Raw genomic sequence first — 13008 nt, forward strand, 5'->3', positions numbered from 1 at the left:
CTTACTAATAACAAAGTTTCACGAAATTCTGTAGAGCGGTCTCGGAGGAGTTGCGCTGACAAGAAAGGGACTGACAAATGGGTCCAAAAATTATACCTTCCGCAACTTCGTTGTGTGGGGTATAATAACATTCATTCAAGTGCTTGTCAAAAAAAAACCAAGCAAGCAAAGCTGTCCACGGGCACATGTAACAAATCTTTGTGGAAAATCACTTATGGGTACTACATGTATCTCCATCTACAAAAATATCTTATTGAAATATCAATGTAGGTTCTGTTTATCCAGCGCTACCTATACAAGGCGTATTTGGCTTAATTACTAAACCAAAATACAGCATTTTAAGCTATTTTTGATACACTGAGAAAGACAGTCCATTCCTGAACAGACACAAAAAGTACCTCTTTTATGCTGCACATTAAACCAAATATGACTTGATAATATTTTATCATCATCAAGCACTGATGCTTTTATTAAGGGTGTCCTCAACAAAATAGCTGATTCAGCAATTCCTTTACTATGTTTAGGGTCATTGTCTTCCAAGGTACGCCTACTTTGTGGGGTTTGTGTTCATTTAATAAAAGCCCTATCATATATGGTTAATTCATAAAAATATTGAGTTCGGCAAACAATATTGTTTACTTTGGCGAGTACATGTACAATCAGAAAATCTGACAAAGTCGATAAAATCAACAACGTAAACGCTATGAATTTCATACACCATACGGACAATTATAGCGATACCAAATGAAAGCATTTCTCAATTTAAGATAGATTTAATAAATGCTAATTTTGAAATTGATAATTCATGGCATATTATACAAAACATAGTAGTTACACACCAAAAAATGTACTAAAATTCACACTTTTTAAATAATCAACATATATAACCACATAAATTCGATCCCCTTCTCATTATTTCATGTAGCAGATCATAAAAATGTATATCTAAAACATATTAAACAGTCCATGATCAATGTGTTTTGGGGCTTGACGACTGGGAAGTTATGATGAGATGTACATGTATCAACATGTACTAAGGAACAAAAACTACCAGTTATGACAAGTTTTTGGCTGTAAGTATCTCATAAGCAAATACATTATGACACTTCCATTTCGTTTGCCAAGTAACCTAGACATTTGTCCCAGTGACCCAAAAATGAGTAGGGAACATGCACCAAGATACATCAGCCTTCCCCAGAAAGAAAATTAACATATCCACAATTCTAAGTATAGATATCATCGAATATAAATGAAATGTAGATATAGTACAAAGTTAAGTATTGACGAATTCAAATAATGAATTATTATACGATGCAAATGAAAACTATACGACATGAATAACGAAATATAGAGGACAAGGAAACAATTTTAAATACAAATGAAACGAAGCAATACAAATGGATAATTATAGAATATTGATATAGAAGATTGATTGTATATAGTTTAACGTCCCTCGAGAGAATTTTTCGTATGAAAACGTCACAATTATAGAATACAAATAGAAAAATCATGCACTATGAATAGAAATAGAAATATACAGTTATGGAATGGAAAATTATACAAATAGAATTCATACTATACAAATGGTCAATTAAAATTCATATATTTAATTGCTGTTATAAAATTTAGAAATTCATTTCAAAATTAAGGATTATCTCCCTCATGCATAGCTCTTATCCTTGGACGAATTTGGTTCCACTTTTTTGGCACGCTGTTTTTGGCTATATTTAGCTCTAAAACTTCATAGTTATTTCGGATTTCAAACATTTCGGTTGAGCATCACTGAAGAGACATTGTTTGTCGAAATGCGTATCTGGTGCATCAAAATTGGTACCGTATAAGTTTTACAATAGAAATTGTGAAATATACAATTATTAAAAGAAAGACACGGTAATCTGCAGGTACATATCTATTAGTACCTATATGTACCGTGCAACTATCGCAGAATGTAACGTCATGAACTTGTTAATATTCAATTATTTCACCAAGTTAATTATGCCCCCTTTCAAAGAAGAGGGGCATATTGCTTTGCACATGTCGGTGGGTCAGTAGACCACATGTTGTCCGCTCAATATCTTGAGAACCATTCACTTGATCGTAATGCTATTTCATATGTGGGTTGGTTATGAGTAAAAGAGGACCCCTATTAATTTTCTGGTCAAAAGGTCAAGGGTCAATTTACTATGGACATAGGGATATACTGTCCGCTCAATATCTTGAGAACCCTTTGCTTCACAGACATCAAACTTGGTACACTAGTACATCCTAAGGAGTAGGTGATGCCTATTGATTTTGAGGTCAAAGGTCAAACTGCATATAGGAATATACTGACCACTCAATGTCTAGAGAACCCTTTGCTTGACAGACATCAAACTTGACACACTGGTATATCTTTAGAAGATGACCCTTATGATTTTGAGGTCAAAAGTCAAGGGTCAAACTGGACATAGGAATATACTGTCCGCTCAATATCTTGAGAACCCTTTACTTCACAGACATCAAACTTTGTACACTGGTACATCCTAAGGAGTAGGTGATGCCTATTGATTTTGAAGTCAAAGGTCAAACTGCATATAGGAATATACTGACCAGTCAATGTCTAGAGAACCCTCTGCTTGACAGACATCAAACTTGACACACTGGTATATCTTTAGAAGACGATGACCCTTATAATTTTGAGGTCAAAGGTCAAGGGTCAAACTGGACATAGGAATACATTGTCTTCAATATTTTGAGAACCCTTTCCTTGACGGACATCAAACTTGGTACACTGGTACATCTTCAGGAGAAAGGTCAAAGGTTAAACTGGACATAGTAATATATTGTCTCCTATATTTTAAGAATTATATGCTTGATTGATACCAAACTTGGTACACTGGTACAACATAAGGAGTTGATGACTCCATTGATGTTTAGATCACATGGTCAATTCACTCTTGACATAGGAAGATATTGTTTCCTCAATAATTTGAATTGATGATACTACTATCAATTAAATGATGCATGTGTATAACCCTTTTCAATTTTGCACCATGATATGATAATGGGGGGGGGGGGGGATATGTGTTTTACAAACATCTTTTGTTTTGTTTTTTTTGTCTTGAAACTTATTGACAGCTTTAGGTAAAAGAATTTAGTTGAATTTTTGTGCTTTTAGAGAGAGAGAGAGAGAGAGTTAAAGAAATGTATTATGCTCAGATCACCATTGTCATAAGGTATTGGGCTCTCAGCCGTCACGAGGGAAGTGCACATATCATGACTATTTAAATAAATCTAAGGGTGTTTCGAAATAAAAATATACATAAATGAAAGGTGAAGATAAACGAACAGTGATCAATCTCATAACTCCTACAAACAATACAAAATAAATAGTTGGGCAAACACGGACCCCTGGACACACCAGAGGTGGGATCGGGTGCCTAGGAGGAGTAAGCACCCCCTGTCGACCGGTCACACCCGCCGTGAGCCCAATATCCTGATCAGGTAAACGGAGTTATCCGTAAATGTAATGTAGTTTACATCATATTTGTTAGTTTAAGATTGTATAAGTTATGAATATTCTTCATAAGCATGTGATAGGGGTGGATGGTTTGCAACCCCCCTCTTTTTTTTTTTATATGAGATGATATATATTATGCCAGCCTAGTGGCCTCTCCCCATCTCTACTGATTGGAATTTTTAAGCAGAAAAACACACTGCTAAAGTTGAGAGACAAATATCACAATTTAAGAAAATCTGGCTTGGCAAATCTAGCTTGTACTTTAACATTTAACTCCCTACCGCCTATGTTTTTGTGAAATCAGTTGTAGGTTTAGTGAACACTTTGCAAGGAAGAGAACACATGTAATGAAATCACACAATATTTCTTATTTTTAAGGTATATAGGCATAAAACATGACAGTAGAACTTGACCTTAAGAGAACAGTATTTTCCCGCACAATGTCACAGAAAGATGCTGTAAGTCGGTCATTCCAAAGGAAGAATTTTTTTTCACGTGACTCTACGGAAAATGCTGAGAACGATAATTTTCCCGCGCATCGTCAATGAAAAGAAGTTATTTTGAGTTTAGGCTACCACAAAAACATTGTGTATAACCTGCTGTTCTATCAAGAATTTATTTTTAGTTGAGGCTTTTATAGCGATCGATCGGACAAACGGCCAGCTGTTGTATTGTGAATGAAGTAAGAATATCTGTAGACTGGCTGCATTAATCATCACTAATCTTGTTTTGTTCACGAAATTATAGGATTTTTCCTTTCAAAATACTTCATGATAAATTTATCATTTTGGTAAAATTAATGAAAAATACGTTGTGGATTTCACTAATCACTATGCTTTAGTCACATAAGATTGAAGTTTGAACACATTTTACTTCAAATCTTTAAAGCAAAATTGTGTGATTTACTATTTTAATGTCCCTGTGGGGATGCGGGCTAGAATAGGTCGTCAGTACTCATTGCTTGTCGCAAGAGGCGACTAAATGAAGTGGCTACTAAATCGGACGAGACGTCTCCATAGGAGTGAAAAATTCTCTAAACAAGATACATGTAAAATCAATCAACTAAATGGGACGGTCCTTCGGGTCAGACCTCAAAAACCGAGTTCCCGTGTCACGAGAAAGATCCCTCCCTGCTCAATGACCATAAGCGCCGCGCATGTCTAAATTTTGCAGACCTTCACCGGGAATGGTGACGTCTCCATAGGAGTGATGTTGTTTAATGCGGCGTTACACTATATACAACCAACTAAATATTCCACTGAAAATAGAAATAAGGTATGACAAGAGTACCGCAAACGGTACAATATACGCCCGTCGGACAGTGAAATTCAACCTGGAAGCATATTGTGCACTCTGAATTAATACAGCACACATTTTGAATACAAAAGCCTTAAAGTGGGTCATGGTGCACCAGTCCATCTGACATGTGAACTGATTATGTATTTCTCTGAGAGTGAGGTTGAAACAAAATGTCGGTCCAGTATCTGTCTAATAGTATGATGATAAAAAGTCCAGGAAACCATTTGATCTACTTTTACCTCTAAAGTATGTCATGGTGCACCATTTAAGTTGAAATGTGAACTGATTATGTATTTCTCTGAAAGGTAGGTTGTTACTAAATTTAAGAGCAATACTTAAGACCATACCAAAACAAATCTGGAAAACTGTTTGACCTACTTCGACCCCTAAAGTACTGTAGGTCATAGTGCGTCAATCCAGCTGAAATGTTAACTGCACTTGTCTTCCTCCCAGAGGAAGCCTTTGACTAAATAGCAGGGCAGTATCTGTATCTTTAATGAAAAAAGCCCGGAAAACTGTCTGACCTATTTTTAGTCCAAAAGTAGGTCAAAGATTGACCAATCCAGCTGAAATGCAAACTGGACTTGTAGTCCGCTGAGAGGAAGCCTTTGACTGCATATTCTGTAATGAAAAAAAGCCCGGAAAACTGTCTGACCTATCCCCCCAAAAATATGTCAAGGATGGACCAATCCAGCTGAAATGCAAATTGAACTTGTATTCCTCTGAGAGGAAGCCTTTGACTAAATATCAGGGCAATATCTGTATCCGTAATGAAAATAAGCACGGAAAACTGTGTGACCTATTTTTTCCAAAACGTAGGTCAAGGATGGGCAAATCCAACTGAAATGCAAACTGACCTTGTATTCCTGTGAGAGGAAGCCTTTGACTAAATATCAGGGCAATATCTGTATCCGTAATAATAAAAAAAAAAAGCCTGGAAAACTGTTTGACCTATTTTTCCAAAAAGTAGGTCAAGGATGGACCAATCCAGCTGAAATGCAAACTGAACTTGTATTCCTCTAAGAGGAAGCCTTTGACTAAATATCAGTGCAATATCTGTATTCATAATGAAAAAAGGCCCGGAAAACTATTTTATCTACTTTTAGTCCTAATGTAGGTCACGGACGGACGGACCAATCCAGCTGAAATGCAAACTGAACTTGTATTTCTCTCAGACTGTATCTGTAAGGAAAAAAGTCCGGAAAACTGTTTGACCTACTTATAGCCCTAAAGTAGGTCAAGGATGGACCAATCCAGCTGAAATGCAACCTCACTTCTTACAATTCTTAAGGGAGATATTGTGACCAAATTTCAAAGTTGTACATGCATCCGTTACGGGGAAAAAATCCAGAAAACCTTACCCCGGACGGACGGACAGCCAGCCACAGTCAACCAGCCAGCCGGACAGACACACGGACAGCGCTATAACATAATACAATGTACGTCCAGTCTAATGACGGGCGTAAAAAACTGTTCTCATTGTCATTTGTGTTAGAGAACCTATGCTGAAGCGCTGAATGAAGCAATATTACACTGTCTTCCCGTACAAAAATCATTTCTATATAATGCTATACTACATGTAGTATATATTTGATAGAACCAAAATCTTTATATTGATAAGATCATAAACTTTTTTTGTCAAAGAATATGGTTAACTTTACATACGAAACTGTCATAAAGGCACATTTCTACATTAAAACTATTCAGATAAAGATCTAATATTGCTTTTGAAAGCGATATAGACTATGTTTATTTGCTTCGAAACGTAAGTGGTGACTGAATGTGTGGAAATACGATACAAGAGAAATCAAGCTACAAACCCCTTCATAAACAGAACAACTAACTAAAGACGTTTATACACAGATGTACATTATAATCTGCAAATTGTATATTACAAACTATCTGCTGTCTTAAGTATTTCATAGTATCTTGATTTTATTGTTTTCACAAGCACTGCTAGCAAGACATATGGTTTCTGTTCTGAAGTTCTTCTATTGCGTTGAGTTTACAGAATAAACATTGTTTTTAAAAAACATATTTGGGTCAAATAGGTATGTAAATTTCAATCTTATAAGTAAATGATACGATATATTAGGAAGACTCGTAAACACGTCAAAACCGATTCCACTTACATATACCTCCTTACATGTAATTAAGTCTGATGCACTTTTGAAAAATTATAACCGCCCTAAACTGGCTGAAACATTGCCAAAACGGCGTAAAACACCAATCAATCAATCAACTGTTATGGGTTTGGTGTATTCATGAAAATATTTCAAAATATTACAGGAATGCGCATGTTAAATTGATCTAAATTGCTTACCTGTGAATGCTTAATCTGCCACACTTCAGATCTCACATGGACGAGACTAAATCAAGAAAATACACCCACATTGAGAACGACAAGTTTGTATGTACTGGGAGGGCGGGAAGGAGCACGAGGGTGATTAGTTCGCGTGAAACGTATTAAATTTCATGGAAAAACAAACAACAGAAACGCCACTTTGGTCGCCTTCAAGAATCTTAAATCTAAATACTGTGTGTGCTTACAGTGTAATCGTGGGCATTGTGTAGTGACCAGTCCATATCACAATGTGAATGTCACTCTGCCCCGCCAGGCACAGTATACACATGGGGAGAATTTCCCTTGGGGGAACCCCGAGTGTGAGAAGATACGCAACATGTTTTTGTGACGCTAATTGAGAAGACGTGGATACCCTGAAAATTCTACCTGGTACACGATGTACAGAGTGTATATTGCGATAATAGGTCCAGATAGAGCTCTGTTAACATATAATCAGAATGTGAATATATCCCGATCGGAATACATCACCAACTTACTGGATACAGCTGTAACTTCTGCAATTTATTTACTAGTACCGTGTAATCTCCATAGGCAACGGACACTTTAGATATTATAATTTTCATGTGAACAGGTTTTCAAGTTAATTTTGTTTCATCAAGTTTTTTTTTTTTTACATAAAAGATGACACTTTGACCAAGCCAGTTTCTTAGCTTAGAGTGCATTTAAAACATTCCTCCCCTAAAATTTCCAACAATAAGGTAAATCATTTTATTAATTTCACCTTATCATAAATGACAGAAAATAGTACAAATAACTACTTAGGAGACATATTTCAAGCCCTATAAAATCCAGGAGCTCAAGGCCGCTCCCAGACCCCCTGCCTTATAAACTTGCGCCCTACCCGCTTAACCGCAATTCCTGGATCCGCCCCTGTCTATGATCCCGTAACTTTGGCCATAACATTTGAATGGTAAATGACAGATTTTTATATTTGTATTCTTTGTGACAAAACCATTAGATGGTACCAAAACATTTTGACATTGTGACCTTGATGATTGACCTACTTTTTGTGGCTTGGAACTTGCTTAGAGTGTTGGGATTTGCTTACCAGTTAGAAAATTCACTCTACATGTTTAATGATAAATTGAATCGGATGCATGCAAATTAGCCGGGACGAGGGTGTTGTATTTGACCATTCCTCATTTCTTTCTCTGCATATCTATGTTTCTTTGAGAAATCTACAGTTCGGATAGAATAGCCATTAACGACACGTTTCGTATCGGAAAATTTTCACAAAATATACAGTTCTTATCGAAGTAAAAAGTAGGCGTTGTTAAGCGAAGCTCGCGACTTGATTCATGATTAAGACTTGTAGATTCAGACACCAAACTTTTATTTTTTTAATCATTATTATTGTGCTGGGATTAGTGTAGTCATGGCAACATTTTTATGCACTCTATTGCCACGCATTGTTACAGTAAGTTAGTAATTATAGTGACATACATCATTTCCTATAAATGCGAATTCAAAACACCCGATCCATCAGGCCTATATAAATGTATAAACTGGGTAGTTTGCCGAGGGAAATTCGTTAATAAAAAAAATAATACAATCTAAGTTGACATGCATGTACACAATGTGGGGTTACAACCAGTAGTAACAAATATGTTCTGAGATTTAAGTATGCAGTACAAGGTAGTAGTAGCAGTAGTTTTATTCAGGCAGAACAATCATTTTGTATAAAACATCATCAGAATATAAATAAATAAATGCACATGTCAATTGTATAAAACTTAGCATTCCAGATGTTATCACAGTCTTTTATCACAGTATTGTCATCACATACAAGATATTATCACTGCTGCATTATGTACATATATCACAGTCTACCTAGGATAACCCATTAAAGCAAAAGTATTGTTTATTTCCAATGAGGTCCTTGAGAAATTAAAAATATATCGATGCCAATAAATAAATTATAATTGGATGGCATGGACAACAATGTGTAAAATATTTTGGTAAATAAATGAAATAGTGTGGCCTAAATAGAGTAAGATCAATGTACAATTAAAAACTTAAAATAAATAATCAAACTTGAATGAGGTTCAATTTCTATATACAAACTCCCTATTCTCCCTCTGGCGGGCTTCTTGTGCAAGGTGTGTTTTAACTAATGTTTTGAAATTTACTTTATTATCAACAGACTCTATTAAAAGTTACTGATTGTATATTGTTTAACGTCCCTCTCGAGAATTTTTTCACTCATATGGAGACGTCACCATTGCCGTTGAAGGGCTGCAAAATTTAGGCCTATATACTCGGCGCTTATGGCCTTTGAGCAGGGAGGGATCTTTATATCGTGCCATACCTGCTGTGATACGGGACCTCGATTTTTTCGGTCTCATTTCCCCCACGGGAACACAATCTAAAGAACACAGAGTACATATTCTGTCTTCTAATTCTTCTCTTTTGTATCGCCGCGTTTCTATTCTAATTGGAAGTATACCACATCTTCATAGATCTTTAAAGATCTTCGATATTTTGCTCGTGGAAATTTAATTTGCGGTACTAAAATTTGTTTTAATATCTTTATATAAACATAACTTAAGAATTGATTTACTTTTACATGTACTAGCCACTTCATTCTTACAATTATGAAGCAACTAGTTCTCAAATCACCAGTGTCACACAATAGTATCATATTATATATTTTCTGTAGAATTTAAAAATTCACATAAAGACTTCATTTATGATGTCCAGTTAGACTTATTACATTGTATATTGTTTTACACATGTTTAGTAATGTTGTCTATCGATAGTAGACAATTCCAGTATCGTATAGTTTATGCAGTGTCAGTGGTAAGGAATCTTCCATCCGAATTCACCATGTAATGCAGGTAAAGGAATGAATATGTGATAATGACAAATTGCACGATTCTGAACCATCTCAATGTTGTGGTAGTTTCGAAGACCCCATACTTCACTACAATAGTTCAAAACAGGAGCTAAACAAATTAAGAAAAGTTTTTCGAAAGTTGAAATTCCTATGTCTTTGTAAAAACGAATTTTTGAGACCATTCTTCTCAATGCACAACCACCAGCTTTCGGTGGAATATACAAGTTACGATGGAGTCATTTCTGACGACACTCATCCTGTTCACACTTATCCTCCCCTTTTCTCTTCGTTGCACAATATCTTAACTATCACCAAGAGATGTATAGCAAAATCAAGTGTTCTATCACTACCTGAAAATTAAAAAGTCGATGCAATTTACATGTGAGAGACAAATGCCTAATTTAATGATCTTCATACATGGATAACAAAGCAAACATAAAGAGCTGCTGCTGAAATAATTTGAATTTGTAAATGGATGAATAAATATATATATTATATATATACTGTATTTCCTTGTTATGTGCGGATTCTGGAATTTTTTCATGGGGGTCTGGTCCCCCCCCCCACACACACACACCCCCACCCCCGAAATCCCATGGCAGTAATGCACATTTGTGGTGAGATGAACTTCAGAAGCAGTAGTGTTGATAATCAGTATGTTTGGAAGTATATTGTACATTGTAAGGAATAAATGTAATTCTATCGTGAAGAAATCTCTGACAATTGATATTGCACAAATTATAAATTTGATAAAGTGGTGCTATAGTTTTCATTTAAAAAATGTCAGTTTGTTTCAGTAGAAGTTGCAGGAGCTGATTATCATGCAAACTTTGTTACCAACGTTCGTTTCATCCTAAATGTTCATTAGCACTTCTTGTCAATGATTGATAGTATGGGATTTTACATCTCTGTGGGAGTCACACGTACATGTAGAGATGTCAACACGTGGTGAAAGGCTATAACATTTAGACCTGTGCTTGGTCGTTAGGGCATTTTGGGCAGTGAGGGTTCTTTATCTTGGTACTAAGCATGTAATTTCATTTATGCACGTATCAAACAGAAAAACTAAAAGTTTTAAATTTGGTAAACATCAACAGTTTAATTTTGACCTTGGATTTGGAAGTGATCTCTAACAGTACCATGTGAAATGTCATTAAGGTATCGTGTGAATGGTATATTGACCTGTCATGATATAATGCACAGAGGTATGGGACACCATATAACGTTTTTTGTTGTTGTTCTGAAATGCTGTCAAGTCTTCAAATTGAAAATAAAGGTCATCCGAACGACAATGATTTATAATGCATGGGGTTCATTGTATCAAGTGTTGCATATTATTCAATAAAGAAACAACTTGCAATCAGCACTCGAAATCCTTTAATCAAGTTGCAGCTCAGACAGAAAGCTAATAACAGGCAACATGCAGAAACAATATGGTGTATCATGCATTTGATAAAACAGCAAAAAAGAATGAAAAAGGAATGAAAAAGAGTATTCTACACACAACTTATCATTCCTATCAACACAGAGTTGTAATATGCATAATACTTCAAGAACATGAACTTTTACAAGATATCTAAATTCTATACCTTCATCAATAACCAGTTTCTATTGCAATTAAACAATTTATACACTGCTGCATAACAATTAATTGATATTCATGAACATAATTTACTGTGGTGACCCGTTTCTTTAAAAAAGACTTTTTAAATTACTAATCAAACAGATCTTATGTAATTGCATTATTAAATGTTTTATAAATCATATTCATCATCACTTTCAGTATCACTTTTTACTTCTAATTCATTGTACAATTTTTGATCTCAGAATACATCACCATTGATGCTAATAACTTCTGAAGCAGTGTCAAAGGACCATGTTGAAGTACATCATCAACCGTAAATATTCTTGACAATTTTCAATAATGCTACATTTGTATGGACAGAATCACTATTGAATGTAGGAAAACATGATACCTTTCGTCCTGTGTGTGGTTCCTGTAAACATTCTCTAAGCATGTCCAGTTTGTGCTTAAAAAGATTTAATTCTTCTGCTGTTGCATCTCTTTCCAGAAAACCAGAACAATCTTCAAACCTCATTTTAATAAATGCACCATGAGTCTCGAGACATAAAATGTCCTTACAATTGTATGTTTGGTAACATATATCACAACACTTATGTTTGTAATCAATCTCCTCCTTATTAGACAAAGAGGCAGAGGTGATAATAGCTCTCCTGCACTTGGTGGCTTTAATCAAATTTAACATCTCTGGTTCTATTGTTTTTAAAATACCACAGTGACTTTTGAAAATTATAAGTACCATCTCTTCCTGCTCTACCCATTTGTTAGATGAATGTAAAACTTATACGGTACCAATTTTGATGCACAAGATGCGCATTTCGACGAATAATCTCTCTTCAGTGATGCTCAACCGAAATATTTGAAATCCGAAATGACAATAAAGCTTTAGAGCTATTATAGGTAAAACCAGTGTGCCAAAAAAAGTGGAGTCAAATTCGTCTAAGGATAAGAGCTATGCGTGAGGGAGATAATCCTTAATTTTGAAATGAATTTCTTAATTTTATAACAGCAATTAAATATACATCCGTATTTTCAAGCTACATGTAGTAACGAAGTACTTAGCTACTGGGCTGTAGAGACCCTCGTGGATTAACAGTCCACCAGCAGAGGCCTCGACCAAGGGATCACAATGTAAAACTTATACGGTACCAATTTTGATTATGTAATGTAAAACTTATACGGTACCAATTTTGATGCACCAGATGCGCATTTCGACAAATAACGTCTCTTCAGTGATGCTCAACCGAAATGTTTGAAATCCGAAATGACAATGAAGCTTTAGAGCTACAGTGTGCCAAAAAAGTGGAGTAAAATTCGTCCAAGGATAAGAGCTATGCGTGAGGGAGATAATCCTTAATTTTGAAATGAATTTCTAAATTTTATAACAGCAATTAAATATACATCCGTATTTTCAAGCTAGTAACGAA

General features: G+C 35.3%; 1 protein-coding gene across 2 annotated transcripts in view; it reads right to left on the reverse strand.

Annotated features, from left to right (window-relative positions):
* Nucleotides 1-7205, reverse strand: part of LOC125662374 (sodium- and chloride-dependent taurine transporter-like) — a 47735-nt gene extending 40530 nt beyond the window's left edge. For both annotated transcript variants that reach the window (XM_048894584.2, XM_048894580.2), the window contains exon 1: nt 7122-7205. The gene's annotated coding sequence lies outside the window, so the exon portion shown is untranslated. The remainder of the gene's footprint in view (nt 1-7121) is intronic.
* Between the last annotated feature and the right edge of the window lie 5803 nt (nt 7206-13008).

Source organism: Ostrea edulis, chromosome 1 (assembly GCF_947568905.1).
Source record: "Ostrea edulis chromosome 1, xbOstEdul1.1, whole genome shotgun sequence".
Lineage (NCBI taxonomy): Eukaryota > Metazoa > Mollusca > Bivalvia > Ostreida > Ostreidae > Ostrea > Ostrea edulis.